Here is a 19311-nt window from a genome sequence, read left to right on the forward strand (position 1 = left end):
ATGAAAGCACTTGGATGAGACTCCGGTTAAAAGAGGAATGATAGACACAACACTCCGGTTAAATGGATAAGTAAGAAAAGAACATGATCCTCACAATTCGAGATGATGAGCGAAGAGAGCAACATCACCATGCCTCCGGAAGAAAAAATAGAAGATAGATCATTGGAATAAAGGAATGGAGAAGAAAATGCCAACTTCTGCCACAAATGATCTTAAAAAGCACCCTTCCAAGAAGGTTAGAACGGAGTTGTTGGAAAACCAACAACGAAACGAATAAGCTTGTAGTGGGCTTATGGAAAACTTCTCAAGATAGAGGCGAAATTCTGCCACTACGGAAACACTAATATAATTCATAACACCAACGAGATGAAAAACTTCTTTCACCAAGAGGATAGGAGAAAACTTGGATCATTGATAAGCACCATAATAGCAACATTCCTTAGGGAAGGCTTTAGGTGAAATATGACACAAGATAACTCCAACAAAGAGATTAAAGGATTTAAAATACCTCATTCTTGACAACATGTGAAACATGGAACATGGATGGAAATTGTCAAGAATAACATAACACCACCTCAAAAGATAAGGTAGAAAGAATTGCAGTTCAGAATGCAAGATGAAGAATGCTCGAACTCCTCAAAACAAGACATGCGTTGAGCACCATGTTTATTTGAGAGTATAGCTTGGTGGATCTTAACTCCGAGAGAAATCTTGAAGAACAATTGAAGGATGAAAGAATCCTTGACGAACCACCATGTGAACCTTCCATGAAGAACTTCGGTAATAAAAGGATGATAGAAAGAAATAGAAGTTGAAAACACATGGTGAAGCCTTGCGATGATTTAGAAGGAGCTTTGCGATGTGATAATGCTGAAAACTTGGAACTCCGGAAAAGAAAGATGAAGCAACTCGAACCGAGAATGTGATATAATGAACAACTCTGGAAAGAAGAAATTAATCACTTGGATGAAACAAGAATAAGAATTATGTTATGCATATCCTTCACCAATTTAAATTGATGACAAGAAATGGATTTGGCATGCTACTTATTTCTTTTGCAAGGATTGAAGAGAGATATAGCTCCAACTTGAAGAATTCTTCGACGAATCACCGGGAGGAATGGAAAGAACGAATGAAATGATACGATAATAAAGGAATAGGAATGTTGAACAAACCACTGGTAGGATTATGAGAGAACAAATGAATTGATACGAAGCCAAACAAAGAGGAATCTTAAACAAACCATCGTAAGAATTGAAAATGAAAGTAGCAAAGGCACAATTCACCGGGAAGAATTGGAAAACGAAAGAAGATACTTGAGGGGATTTAGATACACGAGAACGAAGAGATCACGAGCTGATTAGAGAATACTTGAATGATGCACCGGTAAGATTTGGAGAACGAGAGCTGAAAGCTGGAATGAGTAATTCTGAGCTGATGAGCTCCGGAGAATCAAACTGAAAAGACTCATGAATTGCTCCGGATGGGTGAAAAGAATTCTCACAATTGAAAACAATTATGAGCAGATGGCATCATGCTAGAACCATGAATCTTGAAGAGAATGGAGCAAGATTTAAGAGAAACCCTTCTTCGGTCTTCAAATGTTGAGAATGACGATGAGAAACACCACCAGGAATTGTTGAGGCACTCCGGAATGAAAATTAGAAAGGTTGAACCAACGATGAAAAGAATTTGAAAGATCTTGGAGAAAGACATTTGACTGATGATAATTCATTCTTACGTCAAACTTTGAAATGAATTTGAGAATAAATCCAGAAAAATTAGAAGAGTCAGGTAAGATCCTGGAAAAAGACCTGTGGGTTAGGGCCCACTCAGAAGATACACCGTTGAACAATTTAGAAGAGAGATTGCACCGGTAGAATTAAATGGCTCAAAAGAGATAACAACCTCGAGATATCTTGTACAAATTAGGAATGATAACATGAATCTTCTGAGATATCTTCAGCACACCGGAACAAATGGAAAGCGAGAGGTGAATGATTAAGAGATACACCGGCATGAGAAAAACATTTGAAACAAGGAACGGAATGTGACCAACATTGAAGGCTTGAATTTAGTCCACCGGAGAAGAAAAAGAATGAAGAATGATAAACTTGAAGAACATCTTCATGAGAACCACCGGGTAAGAACATTGATTGAAAAGAATGAAGGGACTTCACATGAATAAAATGGATACTTGGTTAAGACATCTGATTCCTTGAAGGAAAAGGGTGGGAGGGCGGGAAAAACAAAGGCAACTTGGGACGGATGAAAAAAACACCGTTGAGAAAACTTAGAGTTGATCTTGCGGATGTTGAAAATGATCGGATCCACTTGAAGAGAAGCACACCGGTTGGAAATAGAATTGGGATGACACTCTTGATGACCAAGAAGGATTAACACTCCCATAGAAACATGAGAACACCACTTGGAAAAGGATTGGAATCAACACTTGACATCGAAGCAACTCGAATACCACAAACCAAAACCAAACAAAGGATTGGCTTGCAAAATAAGCCGGAAACAAACATATGATAGATCCCATATCGTATCATGTGTCTGTTGGAAAGATATTCTAGGAGCTACTTGAATTCCCACCTATAAACTCCCAAAACTTTCTAGTTATGATATCAGGTGTTGGGGATACAGGGGACGCAATATATCTCACCCAAACTAACAATCCCTAGATCCAGCTGTATCCATCCGTCAACACATAACCAAGAAAACTCCAAAAATCGTGTACCTCAACCTTCGAAAAGCATCCGTTATACGAGCTATGGCAATACTCCCGAACTCCCGCCCCAGTACTGGGTGGCGTCGAGGTGATCTCACCAACAACTGCATAAAAGAGATTTTCGATGTCTGCGAAACTCAGGTATTCCAGAACTGCAACGATAAAATTGTGATGACAACACCTCGGAGCTCAACTCCTCGGGACACTGCCACAACCCCTAAATGTCAGGAGGCACCAAGAACAATGTTCTCGTCACAAAACCATCGAAACGATTCCAAGATACCCGCGTGATCCTAAGAAAATTAGTGAAATTTGAGGAGAGGAAAGTCAAAACATCTACGTCAGGAGACCTCACCAGAGCGACGAAGGGACTGAGGAGTAAAAAGAATCCTACTCTCCGATATATATAATCCTAAGACTCAAAACATTTTTTTTCTAGACTCAACAACGTCAGCGATTCGATCAAGCAGGGGGCTCCTAAGTCGGGGATGGCTCTGATTACCAACTTGTAACACCCATGATGCGGGTATATCTCCCACGTGTCGAGGCACTACTTGGAGGTATAACCGCATGGTGGTTTTGTCGCAAAAAGGGTCATGTTCACACAATCCCATGTAATGAACAAGAATGGGATAAAGAGTTGGCTTACAATCGCCACTTCACACAATACATGAATTAAACATACATCATTCAAGATACACACATAAAGCGACTACGGTCAAAACCAAATAAAAAGAAGATAACCCCAAATGCTAGATCCCCGATCGTCCCAACTGGGCTCCACTATTGATCAACAGGAAATGAAACAACACAACGAACAAGATCTTCATCGAGCTCCCACTTGAGCTCGGTTCCGTCATCTGCACTGGTATCCTCGACACCTGCAACTGTTTGGAAGTATCTGTGAGTCATGAGGACTCAGCAATCTCACACCCGCGAGATCAAGACTATTTAAACTTATGGGTAGGATAGAGTAATGAGGTGGAGCTGCAACAAGCACTAAGCATATATGGTGGCTAACATACGCAAATAAGAGCGAGAAGAGGAGCAATGCAACGATCGAGAAGCTAGAAGTGATCAAGAAGTGATCCTGAAACTACATACGTTCATACATAACCCAAGCCGTGTTCACTTCCCGGACTCTGCCGAAAAGAGACCATCACGGCTACACACGCGGTTGATGTATTTTAAATAAGTCAAGTGTCAAGTTCTCTACAACCGGACATTAACAAATTCCCATCTGCCACATAACCGCGGGCACGGCTCTCGAAAGTTTATACCCTGCAGGGGTGTCCCAACTTAGCCCATTATAAGCTCTCACGGTCAACGAAGGATATTCCTTCTCCCGGGAAGACCCGGTCAGTCTCGGAATCCCGGTTTACAAGACATTTCGATAATGGTAAAACAAGACCAGCAAAGCCGCCCGATGTGTCGACAATCCCGATAGGAGTCGCACGTACCTCGTTCTCAGGACACACCGGATGAACACTACGTAAAACTAAAACCAGCCCTCAAGTTTCCCCGAGGTGGCGCTGCAAGTGGCTCTAGTTTGGACCAACACTCCGAGGAGCACTGGCCCGGGGGGTAAAATAAGATGACCCTTGAGTCTGCAGAACCCAAGTGAAAAAGGCTTTGGTAGGAAAATGTTAAAACCAAGGTTGGGCCTTGCTGGAGGAGTTTTATTCAAAGCGAACTGTCAAGGGGGTCCCATAAATCACCCAACCGCGTAAGGAACGCAAAATCAAGGAACATAACACCAGTATGACGGACACTAGGGCGGCAAGAGTGGAACAAAACACCAGGCATAAGGCCGAGCCTTCCACCCTTTACCAAGTATATAGATGCATTAATTAAATAAGAGATATTGTGATATCCCAACATAAACATGTTCCAACATGGAACCAACTTCATCTTCACCTGCAACTAGCAACGCTATAAGAGGGGCTGAGCAAAAGCGATAACATAGCCAAACAACGGCTTGCTAGGAAGGTGGGTTAGAGGCTTGACATGGCAATATGGGAGGCATGATATAGCAAGTGGTAGGTAGCGCGGCATAGCAATAGACCGAACAACTAGCAAGCAAAGATAGAAGTGATTTTGAGGGTATGGTCATCTTGCCTGAGATCCCGCAAGGAAGAAGAACGAGTCCATGAAGAAGACAAACAGACGGAGTCGCACGAACCCTCACAACTCCGGAACGAAACCGAAGCTAACAAGAGAAGCAAACCGGGAAGAAGCAAACAACATAGTAAACAACCATCACATAAACATGGCATGATGCACAATCAAGTATGATGCTTGTCCGGTTTAATGAGCATGGCATGGCAAAGTGCAAGAAACAATACTACAAATTAAGTGGAGCTCAATACGCAACGAGTTGCATATTGACGAAACACCACATTCAATTATTTAGTTCGCTCTCAGTTATGTACCCAACAATATTAAATGTTATTAAACATGGCAAAAGGGTGAAGCATAAGTAAACTAACTATTTAGGCAAATTTAAATGAGGCCGGATACAACAAACAACAATTCCGGAAAATCCCCATATGCGTATTTTGGATTTGCTACTGTTCTGCCCTAAACACAATTTTAATGTTTTAAACAGCAAAATGAATTGCACCATGTTAATCTATGCATTTTTCCACCCCATTTACATATAAAGTTTATTAAATTTGGAGCTACGGTTATTTAGTTATGAAATAAATCATTTTAACATGGCATTAAGCAAATTAATGCAAACAGTAATTTAAACATTTTAAATATGGATGAGAGTTGCATATTATGAAACTAGATGAAATTCTAAGCACTTTACATGTTTAAAACATTTTAAACCGATGCATGGTTGTTGAGTTATTATATGCATGAACATGAGGGTGCAATCTGTAAACATGCAGTTTTTTTTTCTGGAAATTAGCTAAATTCGCAGCAACAGGAAAAAAACATATCAGGCCGAAACTGGAGGGCTGGGGGAGCTGCTCACATTGGCCAAACAGGCCGGCGGGGAAGCAGAGGCCCACGAGCAGGCGAGGCATGAGGTCGTTGGGCCTTGGGGTCACGCTCAACGCTCGGGACGAGCGAGCTGCAGGAGTCGTGTCGTCTCTGCTCGCACGAAGTAGAGGTGCGGCGGGGCGGGACTTGAGGCAGGGCTGGCAGGCGCGGGAAGCGGCGGGTCGACGAGATCGAGCAGAGGCTTGCGAGGCGAAGCAGAAGACGCCAACGCACAGGCGAGGCACTGGACGGTGGTGCGGAACTTGGCGGATGAAGCAGAGGGACTTGGCGGGACAGAGGAGAAGCTCCAGGGCGGCGTGGCTGGAAGCCGAACTTGGCGCGGGGTCGGGGAGGAGGCCGCAGGTGAGGGAGGCGCTCGGCAGGAGGCGAGGCAGGCAGCGGTGACGGGGACGACCATGGATGCTCCTGCGGGCTTCCTGGAGAAGACAGGAAACAGGTGAGAGAGGGAACTAGAGGGAACGTGGGAAGAAGGGATAGGCATGGCGCTCATCTGCTGGTTTGGTCGGCCGGCGGCGGGGCTGTCGGGGTGGCCGTCGTGGAGCAGCTGCAGCGGGTACGGGGGCGTGAAGAAGCTGCTGGTTGGGTGCTCGGGCAGGAGGTTGGAGGGGGGATCGATGGACTTGGTCACAGGGGAGATCGAGCAGAGGAGGAACTCCACTCCTCTAGATCGGACGCGCGAGGCAGAGGGAGGAGGCTGCGGTGGTTGGTAGATGGGATCTGGGAGGATCCCGAGGGAGATGGTGAGTAGGTGGCGGCGGCGGACATGGGATGGATGGGACAGATCCCCTAGGTTTTAGGGTTTGGTCTCAAATTAGACTAGGGGTGGACTATATATATGGAAAGGAGGGAAGTTTGGATCTTCTGATCGAAATCTGATGGACGAGAATAAATATGCTAGGGAGTCCAAATAAGAAACCGACGATGCTTTACGGATGTTCGGGGATGATCCGGACCCATCGGTCACGACTGCCCGGGTCGGGTTCGGATAAGTTTCGGACGCGCACGCGAGGGGTCTACGAGCTGGCAAGAGGTTAGGTGGTCACGGTCAAGAGGGAGGCGAAAACCCGATTGGTCTCGGAACAGTCAACGAAAGTAAGGGGGGACGCGGCAACTACGAACGGGTGCAAGCTTTATGAAAACATGCAGCTGCAATGCGCATGTTGACATGATGAAATGCAACAACATCACCAATAAAACACACGACGGTCACGCAAAACATGGAAGGCATCTGGAGCGCCGGTCTTGGGGCGTTACATGACACCATGGCAAGTTTCATGATTTTAAAACCAAGTTTCTCAATGTTCTTGACCATGCCACGATGCCCAGATGTTTGAATTTTATTCTCATTTTTTGCATGGGACCTACTCCCTCCTTCCATCTATATAGGGCCTAATGTGTTTTTCAAGACAGCCTTTGACTATTGACAAGATTAATAGCACATGAGATGTATACTATGAAAATTATATTATTGGAAGCTCCTTTGACATACAAATTTGAAGGTATGCTTTGTGTAAGTTGCATGTCATATATTATTGCTCTAACGTTTGGTCAAAGTTAGCCTCGAAAAACGCATTAGGACCTATATAGATGGAAGGAGGGAGTAGAAATTCACCCGAGGACACAACTGTGATTTTTCAACCAACTTTGGTGCACGGGAGCATGTGCTTGTAGTTCAAATTTGAATTATGCACATTAAATGACCAAAAACTCAATTAATGTGTAAATAAGGCCAAACGAAGCCGGAATAATTCCAAAATTTAACAGGGCACTCATGTAGTTCTATGTTGCCTTTGTAAATAAACTCAAGGGGGACAACGTATATCGTTTCGCACTCAAAGGTGGCACGTTCCCTCTCAGAACCACGAGCCTTCTTGAGAGAAGCTTCGGTTTGCAAGAAGCTTATACCAAAATCTGTTCCTATTCGGCCAATTTTTTTTACCACAACATGGTAGTACCATGACATGACATCCATGCCAAGTTTCATGATTTTCAGACGTGTTTTGGATTTACAAGAATTTTAAAACCAAGTTTCTCAATTTTCTCGACCGAGCCACGATGCCCAGATGTTCTAATTTTATTCTCATTTCCTGCATGGGACCTAGAAATTCACCCGAGGACACAAATGTGATTTTTCAACCAACTTTGGTGCACGAGAGCATGTGCTTGTAGTTCAAATTTGACTTATGCACATTAAATGACTAGAAACTCAATTAATGTATAAAAAACGACAAACGAACCCGAAATAATTCCAAAATTTAACAGGGCACTAATGTAGTTCTATGTTGCCTTTGTTAAGAAACTCAAGGGGGGGGCAGCGTATATCGTTTCAACTCAAAGGTGGCACATTCCCTCTTAGAACGACGAGCTTCCAAATCGGCCCAATTTTTACCACAACATGTTAGTGCCATGACATGACACCATGCCAAGTTTCATGATTTCCAGGTGAGTTTTGGATTTACATGAATTTAAAATCAAAGTTTCTCGATGTTCTCGGCCGAGTCATGATGCCCAGATGTTTGAATTTCATTCTCATTTCTTCCATGGGACCTAGAAATTCAACCAAGGACACACATGTGATTTTTCAACCCACTTTGGTGCACCGGAGCATGTGCATGCAATTCATATTTAGATTATGCACATTAAAAGTCCAGAAACTCAATTAATGTATAAAAAGGCCAAATGAAAATAATTCCAAAATTTAACAGGGCACTCATATAGTTCTATGTTGCCTCTGTAAATAAAATCGGGGGGGAGGCAGCGTATATCATTTCGCACACAAAGGTGACACGTTCCCTCTCGGAACCACGAGGCTTGTTGAGAGAATCTCCGGTTTAGCAAGAGGCTTATACCAAAACTTGTCCCAATTCAGCCAAAAACTATACGTATGAAAACAGGGTTTAGATTATCCCAAACATCTCGCTACCTAGACCAATAATGTACTATGATTCGAATTCAACATAAAATGGATACAAATATTTGAATTGGAGAGCGTATGGTACATGTAGTTCATAGTGAAATATGATTACTACTATATGTATGTTTTTTGTTAACAAGATAATATTTAAATTATTGTATAACTTGACAACAATCGTATTCAAATAAGGAAAATTGATTCAAATTTAGTCCATATGGTAGACGACAATATATATGTTCACATGGTGGAGTAAAATGTTCATATATGATGGAAGATCAAAATGTACGACTACATCAATTATAAACCGCAAGGTCACCTAACGATATATTCGATTTCAACATAACATGGATTCAAAAATTGAAATTCGAGATCATGGCATCTGTAATCATATAAAAAGGGACATTACTCTTTCTTTGGTGGGAATTGATTTGTTTTTTGTTGTTGTTGAGGGAAGTGCGAATCGATTTGGTACTGTGCAGGGTAATCTTGTTCTCCCGATTTTTTTTACATTTTTCTTGTAGTTTTTTCAATGGCATCTATAGCAATATAGTAAAAGGGGACATGACTCTCTTGTGTCTTGTACGAATTGTTTTTTTACACGTTAAGAGCATCTCCAACAGGCGCCCAAAAAGAGCTCCGCGCACTAAAAAATCATTTTTTGGGCGCCCAACAGCTCCAGCAGATGCTGTAGCGCTAAAAAGTTTTAGGCGCGCGCAGAAAAACGCTATCGCGCGCAGCATATTTTGGGCTCCGGATTGTGCGTGCTTCACAAATTGCGGCCTCCACCCCGTCTGTTTTTTGGGCGCGTCTTTGGGCGTCTGGTAAAGCAATGTTGGTCCCGGCGTACTAAAAGTGCTAAAGTGGCGCGCTATAACTTTTATTGGGCGCGAGATTTTTGTGCGGCCGTTGGAGATGCTCTAAGTTTGTTCTGCCGAACAAGGAATCCGCACCTTGTTATCCCGAAATTTTCAAGCTCGAGTATCTTTTGTCTCACCTGCTTTGAAACTCCCGCTTCTTCAACCCGCGTCGCGCCTTGTTATCCCGAAATTTGGACACGCGCGAGAACTCCCTCCTCATCCGAAATCGCTCCTGCAGCCCAGACACGCGAAATCCCGCTTCTACCCCTCAGCCAGAAATGAAGCTCCACATCGCGGTGTCAAAACCGGTGGGGGTACGCTGGTAACTTACCCTACATTTCAGACAAGCGCGTCCCTAAGCTTGGCTCCCCCTCCCCCTTCGCCCCCCCCCCATTCGTACACCGAGGCCGCCAAAACCCGCGTAACCCCACGTTCCTTCATCGGCCTCCCGACCGCCGCCCAGCCGGAGACTCTTCCCCGACTACGTCGTCCACCGCAACAGCTCGCCGTCCCTCATCCACTGCACCGGATGAGGATCCGTTGTCGATCTCGTCGTCCCGCCGGATCAGCCGCCCCGTCCTCCACCTCCAAGGAGCTGCCCCGATGTTCGCCTCGTCTATCGCGCCACCTCAATCCCCTCAGCGCCGTCTTGACCTGCCCCACCGGAACCGCAGCACCCTCACTAAATTCCTCCGATGAAGCCGAGGCCAACTCGGCTCCACCAAGGAGGTTCTGCACTCACCGCTACATTTTATCTTTTATTCGATCTCACGGGGCTCCCGGTGCTCGATACCGAGCAGACATGGCGTGTCTCCATCGACGGCGCCGTCGCCAGCCACATCATCCATGGCGTCTCTCCCCCATGTCGTTGCTTCCTCGGCGGTGACTTCCACAACGGCACTAGCTGCAGCTGCTCCGGCTCTCGCTCGTGCTGCGGCTCTGTTCTTGCTGTCGGTCGCGCTGCTGCACTGCTCCTGCTTTTGTTCATGCTGCTACTCTGCTCTTGCTCTCGCTTGCGCTGCTGCTGCTGCTGCACGACCTCCGGCAGCTACAAGAGTTGCTGCTTTAGCACTCGCTCGCGGTGCTACTGCACGACTTGCTCTCTGCTAGTGCGTTCCTTGCTCGAGCGTCTGCTGATTTAGATCACTGCTTCTGTGCTACTAGTGCTCGAACGCCCTAAACATCTATTGCAATGCTCTGTTACTAGTTCAATCAGTTTCGACAGTAAAATTCAGTTTCGACTGTGAAGTTCATTTTCTTCAGTTAAGTTTAGAGTGAACAGTATTTACAGCATCTGTCGGAGCGGCCGTGGCGCGGCTGATGCGTTTTACATCTAGCACTTTTTGGTGATGTATTTTACATCATCTATTGCAGATGATATTAGGGTCCCACTTCAGATTAACATTGTCTGTCTTGTCATGCTTGAGCCTCGTCACCGTACACCTTAGCGAAGCTGCTCCAACGACGGAACCGTCCATCACAGCGGAGCAGTACCCTCGACGACGTTTCCAGAGGCCTAGGATCTTCTTCCCCGCCTCCGACAGTCACACCAGCATCATCACCATCCTCCACATCCAACCCAATGATGCTGAGGTCCACAAGGCTATGCTAAAGAGGTTGTACACTCGTCACATCACTTTGTTTCTCCATTCCTCTGTTCTTCCAATTCATGTGTGCCAAACACCCAGGTTGACTGAAATCCTATGTTTCCAAATGCTCTGTTTTGCACGTGCATTCCTATCCTATTCCTGTGTTTTTCCTGTCCCTGTGTTTATAGAATCCTCCAATTCTAAGGAGCCCTTACAGATTTACTTTATTTTCAGATAGGCGTCAAAGAAAACTCTGTGTGTTATGTCCTGCTCCTGACGTGCCATCATCCACCCCACCTGAGGTGCACCATCGATAGAAGCATTCACTGCAGCAGAGATCCCCCCTGCAGACTTCCTTTCGCCGCCTTAGATCATCTTCCCCGTTGCCGGCAGCCACGCCAACTGCATTACCATCATCGACTGAGCAGATGAACCTGAGGACTACACAGTTCCGGAAGAGAGGTCGCAGTCTTTCGTGTTTGCTTACGTTATACATCGGTTATTATTACCTGCTACTTTATCATTCAATCTTGAGTTTTGAATTGCCCATGGGTCTCATATCGAGCCAGCAACGAATAGTATATGTCTACTATCTGGTTCATCTGGGGTCTTCTATGTGGTTCATGTTGGGTGGGCAACAAACAATAGATGATCCATTGTCTATCTTTTTAAACTGAAGCTATAATCTACCTGCTATCATTAGTTTTGGATCCATCCACTCGTTTGCTACCATCACTCTTGATTTTTGCATGCACCCCTTAGGCCTTACAAAATCTAACTATTTTTTTATTATCCATGTCAGATATTGTACACAATCGTACTGAACATGTAGAGAAAAAGAGAAGACCGTTGCGTGCGAATATAATGTCATGCAGACGCCGCTCCATGGTGGGCGAAGTGCCCCCCCCCTCCTGCATTTCCAGATTGTATTCCAGAGGAAGATAACTGTTCAGATGGAGATTCAGAAGGAGCCGACCACGCCTGTTTACCACCTGAGGTGTTTGCTCTAACCTGGCATGCTGATGTTGGTCATATCATGCATATGGCGCCTTGCATTGCTTACATTATACATCTTATATGTCATCAGCTTAGTTTAGATTTGCTTTGTGTGAATGCCACCTGTTTGGTTTCTATATCATACTCCCACCATTCCTAAATATTTGTCTTTTTAGAGATTTCAACAAGTGACTACATACGGAACAAAATGAGTGAATCTACACTCTAAAATATGTCTATATACATCCGTATGTGGTAGTCCATTTGAAATCTCTAAAAAGACAAATATTTAGGAACGGAGGGAGTATATGGGAATTATGCAATGCCATCTTCTTTAGCCAGGCATCATATACGTGAATCATGCAATGCCATCCTGTTTAGCCAGTCATCGTATATGTGAATTGTATTGTGCCATATTTTTTCCATAATGTATTCCATTTGTCAACAATGTTTATACATTCATCTACTCTTCCTGTGCATCAGCCATTTGAGTCGGTCATGGGAAAATCTGGAGTGAAAACAAGGTCTTCTGAGCAGTCAGTGCTACCTGTCGATGCAGATTTCTTGCTGGTTACAGATAGCTCCTCAGAGGAGGATTCAGAGAGAGATGACCAGTCGTATCCCCCCCCCCCCCCGAGGTGCATGCTCTAACTTGGCTGGGTTATATTGCTCATATCATGCATATGGTGTCTTGCATTGCCATGCCATCTGCTTAGATTAGACATGCTTTGTGTGAATGCCTCCTGTTTGCTTTCTATATCAGATATGTGAATTATGCAATGCCATGTTTTTCAGCCAGTTATCATATATGTGAATTATGCACCGCCATGGAGCCAGGCATCATATATGTGAATTATCTCATGCCATCTTTTTTTTCATTACGTATTCCATTTGTCGACAATCTGTGTATATTGAACTACTCTTCATGTGTATCAGCCATTTGAGCCGGTTATGGAAAAATCTGGAGTGAAAACAAGGTCTTCAGAGCAGGTAATGGTACCTGTTGAAGCATATATCTCGATGGTTACAGGGAGCTCCTCAGAGGAGGATTCAGAGACAGATGACCAGTCCTATATCCCACCTGAGGTGTATGCTCTAAGTTGCAATGTTTATATTTCTCATATGATGCATATGGTGTCTTGCATTGCTTAGTTTAGACATCATATGCACAATATTGAATTCTATCTGCTTAGTTTAGAGATCATACATGCGAGTGCCAGCTGCTTAGTATATGAATCAATTATGTCAATTATATCATGCCATCCTGTATACTTAGACAACATGTATGTGAATTATTTCATCCCAACCTATTTTAGAAAGACATCATATAGTTTTGTCATGTCATCCTGTTTAGGTACTCATCATATGTTGAATTATGCCATTATATCCTGTTAAGTTATCCATCATATATCTGAAACTGTGTCATGCTATCCTGTTTAGTTAGGCATCATATATGTGAAATTGTGTCATGCTGTCCTGTTTGGTTAGACAACATATATGTGAATTACCACATCTGTCTATCATACAATGTCTGTACGTTCAATTTCTTTTCTTGTTTATCAGCCATTTGAATTGGAGGGGGTGATGGCAGTATCTAAGGGAGCAAAAACCCGTTCTTCACAAAAGACAGTGCTACCCGTCGATGCAGATAGAACCATGGTTGTACTGGCCCACAAACTAGCCCCACCACACATAATCGAGACTCTTCCAGATTGCACACTTACACCGTTGGGCAGAGAACCAGCTACAACCCATCTAACCGCAACCCCAGCGGATAGTAACCCACTTATAGTTGACAAAGCACCATGTCCACCACAGAGTACCCCCACACGAGCAGTTTGTAAAGCTACTGCAGTGCCCAAAGCACGAAGACCACCACAGCTAACCCAAACTCCACGTTTAAAGCAGAAGAGCAACTGTTCTCAGGTCAGATTCCGTAGCTATGGTCCATACTCCTTTGCTGTTGCATCACTGTATTTACTCATACCAACTACTTTCGAATTTGAAGGATCCAATTGAAACTCCAATGGCGCAACAGGTATGTTTTAAACCTATTTCTTTAACTGGATTGTTGTTCTAACTTCTTGCTCTATGTTGATTTCAGTTTAAGTTGTATAAACAGTTATGTTCTCATGTGATGCACATTACAAGTGCTGCCAATGCTGTGTAGTTTCTCACACTTATATTCTGTCTATGCTGCTGTGTCTTAAAAATATATGAGTTGAACTGTGTCTCTATCTTGATTAGGGAACATAAACTAGAATGATATGGACAATACAGTGACCATAGTACATAGATATATGTTTGTTTCATGTTGTTATCCTGTCCACCTTACTACTGAACCGGTTTACCAAAATGAGTTTCGTATACTACAAGCTAAACCTGTGATGTGTCTGCTTGTTTCTCTTGTAGTATGCAAACAGAATATTGGAGAAGAGCACCCCACTATGCAATGGTAGAGAAAGTAATGCAGATAAGGTTCAAGATAGTGAGACAACCCTGTTGGTCTCCAAGAAAGGTGATAAAACGATCTTGTAGACAGTGAGAAAACCCCACAGTCCTGCGTTGATGTAGTGTTCGAGTTACTGGCCAGTACCGCTGGCACAAGCTCTTCGAACTCGCTGCCTGAATCACTTCGGCTTCTTCAGTCTCAGCTACAAGCTGAAAGGCATCAGTCAGCTGTGCTGCGGCAAGAAGCCGAAGGACTGAGGAAGTCCCTGCAGAATTCAGATGCGTACTTTCTTGTGCAACAGCAAGCGCTGGAGGATTTAAGCGCCAAACAAGAGAAAGTTAATAAGCTTGCTAAGCATCTTGCCAGCATTATGGGTACCCAGGATATTGTTTCTTGAACTCTTCTGAAGTGGTTTCAGTTCTGGACTTGTTTTGCTGCGGCGTTTATATGCTGCTTTGTTCCCTATATTTGCACTGGTGGCGAACTTTGATGCCCAGTGGATGTAATATGTGTAATAGCCGTGATAGCCTAGCATAAGTTGCTTGCTTATTTATTTCCTTGTTGTCTTGTTTATTTGTTTGCTTGTAGTCAGTGCAGTTCTTTTTCCACGGTTTGCTAGTGGCTGCAATAACCTATTTTTTAAAACTAGGCCACAATAACCATGGGCTAATATTTACTGTAGTGACACTGGGCCTCCTACGGGCCGTAGAAACAGTGGGCCTTCTATGGGCCGTAGAAACAGTAGGCCTTCTACGGGTCGTAGAAACAATGGGCCTTCTACGGGCCGTAGAAACAATGGGCCTTCTACGGGCCGTACCATCAATGGGCCTTATACGGGCCGTATGATCGATTGGCCAAACATGGGCCAATAACAGGCCGCATTATGGCCGTAAACGGGCTAGAGTTGGAATCGTCCGTTCATGGGCCGACCATAACGGGCCATCGCTAATAGGCCGTATTTGATGACGCTATGAAAATGGCCCAACGTATTAACGGACCACAAACGGGCTGACTGTAACCACGGGCTGAATTTGGCCCACAAGCAGAAAATGACAGTAACGGGCCATAAGTAAACGAATGCTGGAAATGAGCCCAAGAATAAATGGGCTCTGAGAAGGCCGAAAGATAACATGGGCTGGAAACGGCCCAACGGAATAACGGGCCGTTAATGGGTATAAAGTGATACACTGTTCATTACGGGCCAGTTTCACCACGGGCCGTTAATGGGTGTAAAGTGATACACTGTTCATTACGGGCCAATTTCACCACGGGCCGTTAATAGGCCAAGAGTTACATAGGGCCTCATATGGGCTGAAAGACGTCATGGGCCATACATGGGCCAGAAGTGAAAACGGGCTGGAATCATATTGGATGGCCCAGATGACGCTACTGGGCCTAATTCGGATAGGGCGTAACGGGCCTTGGGTTAGCGGGCTGTAAATGGGCTATATGCGAACAGGCCGTTAACAGGCTTTCCATGGGCCGGCCCGCCACCTTTTGAGCAAGTCAAACGGGCCGGCCTTTTCACAGGAATGGGCCTCTATTGGGCCGTACCATGTGTCGACGTATCATAGGCGCCTTCTGTCCAATGAGTGGATGACATCTGTCCCAACGATGAGCCGACATGTGTTTCCTCCAGCCAATGATGATTTTACACGTGGAAAATCCCCATTGGTCGGGGCTGTTAACGGGTTATCGGATCCAAAACCCGACCCATTAGCTTAACGGTGTTCCGTTACGATGGATGCCACGTGTCGGTCACCCTTCACGAAAGCAACTCTGTGACGCATGATTTATCGTCATGGAAGTGCACACTTCCGTGATGATAATTTTGGTAATGTCATGGAACACTTCTACGACAGCACAGGTATGACTATCTTGATTCTGTCATAAAATCGTCATGGATGTACATGCATGACAAAAAACGCGACCTACTGTGACAAACACGTATCATCACGGAAGTGTATTTTTTTTGTAGTGATACCCGTGGTGACAATGGGGTGTTCTATTGATTCACCTGATGTATGTTTTGGCACTCAACTCACGGATTCCCGAGTTGACATTGGAGTAATCTATGCATAGGGGTTGATGCATGTTTTCGTCCTTGTTTCTCCGGTAGGAATCTTGGGGCACTCTTTTAGGTTCTTTGTGTTGGATTGAATATTATGAATCTGAAGTTGTTTGATGCATATCGTATAATTGACCCACGGATACTTGTGGTGACGTTGGAGTATCTAGATGACATTAGGGTTAACTGATGTGTGTCATATGGTGTTATTTTACTACAAACTCTAGGGCTGTTTGTGACACTTATAGGAATAGCTCAATGGATTGATCGGAAAGAATAACTTTGAGGTGGTTTCGTACCCTACAAGCAATTTCATCTTATGTTCTCCATGATAGGAACTTTGGAGTTACTTTTGTGTACCGTTGAGGGATTACCATATGATCTAATTATGTTATCATTGTTGAGAGAACTTGCTATAGGATCAAAAGTACGTCTAGAGGGGGGTGATTAGACTACTTGACCAAATAAAAATCTAGCCTTTTCCCAATTTTATGTCTTGGCAGATTTTAGCAACTTAGCACAAGTCAAGCAATCAACCTACACATCCAATTCTAAGAGTATAGAAGCGGAATGTAAATCATTGCATATGAAGGTAAAGGGAGGAGTTTGGAGAGAACAAACGCAATGTAGCCACGGAGATTTTTGGCGTGGTTCCAATAGGTGGTGCTATCGTACATCCACGTTGGTGGAGACTTCAACCCACAAAGGGTAACGGTTGCGCGAGTCCATGGAGGGCTCCACCCACGAAGGGTCCACGAAGAAGCAACCTTGTCTATCCCACCACGGCCATCGCCCATGAAGGACTTGCCTCACTAGGGTAGATCTTCACGAAGTAGGCGATCTCCTTGCCCGTACAAACTCCTTGGTTCAAATCCACAATCTTGACGGAGGCCCCCAAGTGACACCTAACCAATCTAGGAGACACCACTCTCCAAAAGGTAATAGACGGTGTGTTGATGATGAACTCCTTGCTCTTGTGCTTCAAATGATGGTATCCCCAACACTCAACTCTCTCTCACAGATTTGGATAAGGTGGAAAGATGATTTGAGTGGAAAGCAACTTCGGGAAGGCTAGAGATCAAGATTCTTGTGGTTGGATTGGAATATCTTGGTCTCAACACATGAGTAGGTGGTTCTCTCTCAGAAAGTGAATGCTGGAAGTGTAGGCACGTTCTGATGGCTCTCTCCTCGAATGGAGGATGGGTGGAGGGGTATATATAGCCTCCACACAAAATCTAACCGTTACACACAATTTACCAAACTCGGTGGGACCAAATAGTGAAACTCGGTCAGACCGATATGGTTCAAAATGTGAACGTTAGGATTTTCGATGGGACCGACATGATCAACTCGGTGGGACCGATGCGTTAGGGTTAGGGCATAACTTGATCTTGGTGAGACCGATCACATGAACTCGGTGAGACCGATTTCAGTAATAGGCAAACATTGAGTTGGTCAGGCAAACTCGGTGGGACCAATCGCTTATCTTGGTGAGACCGAAACGTTACAAAAAGGAAAAAGAGAGTTTGCATTGCGAACTCGGTGGGATCAATCGCTCATCTCGGTTAGACCAAAATGCTACGAACGGAAACAGAGAGTTTGCAATCCCATCTCGGTGAGACCGAGATCCCTATCAGTGAGACCGAACTGATTAGGGTTTCTGGCAGTGGCTATGTCAAGTGAACTCGGTGGCGCCGGATGGATCAAATTGGTGGGGCCGAGTTTGACTTTAGGTTTAGGACATATGTGGAAATGAGAAAGTGGTTGAGGGCTTTTGGAGCATATCACTAAGCATTTTGAACAAGCAATCCATTAAGCAACACATCATTCCCTTTTAATAGTATTGGCTTTTCCTATGGACTCAATGTGATCTTGGATCACTAAAATGAAAATGTAGAGTCTTGAGCTTTTGCCAATATGTGTCCTTAGCATTTTGAGGGGTCCACATCTCTAGTCCATGCCATGCCAATCATTGAACTTTCTGAAATGATTATCTTGAAAGAATATTAGTTCAATGAGCTATATGTTTTTAAGAATTACCAAAATATAAGAGGAGGACTTTCGGGATGGAGCGCCGCCGCCTCGAGGCGGAACTTGGGCAGGAGCACTTTTGCCCTCCGGCGGAGCGATTCTGTTGGGGGAACTTCCCTCCCGGAGGGGGAAATCATCGTCATCATCATCACCAACAACTCTCCCATCTTGGGGAGGGCAATCTCCATCAACATCTTCAACAACACCATCTCATCTCAAACCCTAGTTCATCTCTTCTGTTCGATCTTGTTACCGGAACTATAGATTGGTGCTTGTGGGTGAGTAGTAGTTTTGATTACATCTTGTAGTTGATTACTATATGGTTTATTTGGTGGAAGATTATATGTTCAGATCCAATATGCTATTTAATACTCCTTTGATCATGAGCATGTTTATCATTTGTGAGTAGTTACTTTTGTTCTTGAGGTCACGGGAGAAATCATGTTGCAAGTAATCATGTGAACTTGATATGTGTTCGATATTTTGATAGTATGTATGTTGTGATTCCCTTAGTAGTGTCATGTGAACATCGACTACATGACACTTCACCATATTGGGGCCTAAGGGAATGCATTGTGGAGTAGCAATTAGATGATGGGTTGCGACAGTGACAGAAGCTTAAACCCCATTTTATGCGCTATTCCGTAAGGGACCGATT

Source organism: Triticum aestivum, chromosome 2D (assembly GCF_018294505.1).
Source record: "Triticum aestivum cultivar Chinese Spring chromosome 2D, IWGSC CS RefSeq v2.1, whole genome shotgun sequence".
Classification (NCBI taxonomy): Eukaryota; Viridiplantae; Streptophyta; class Magnoliopsida; order Poales; family Poaceae; genus Triticum; species Triticum aestivum.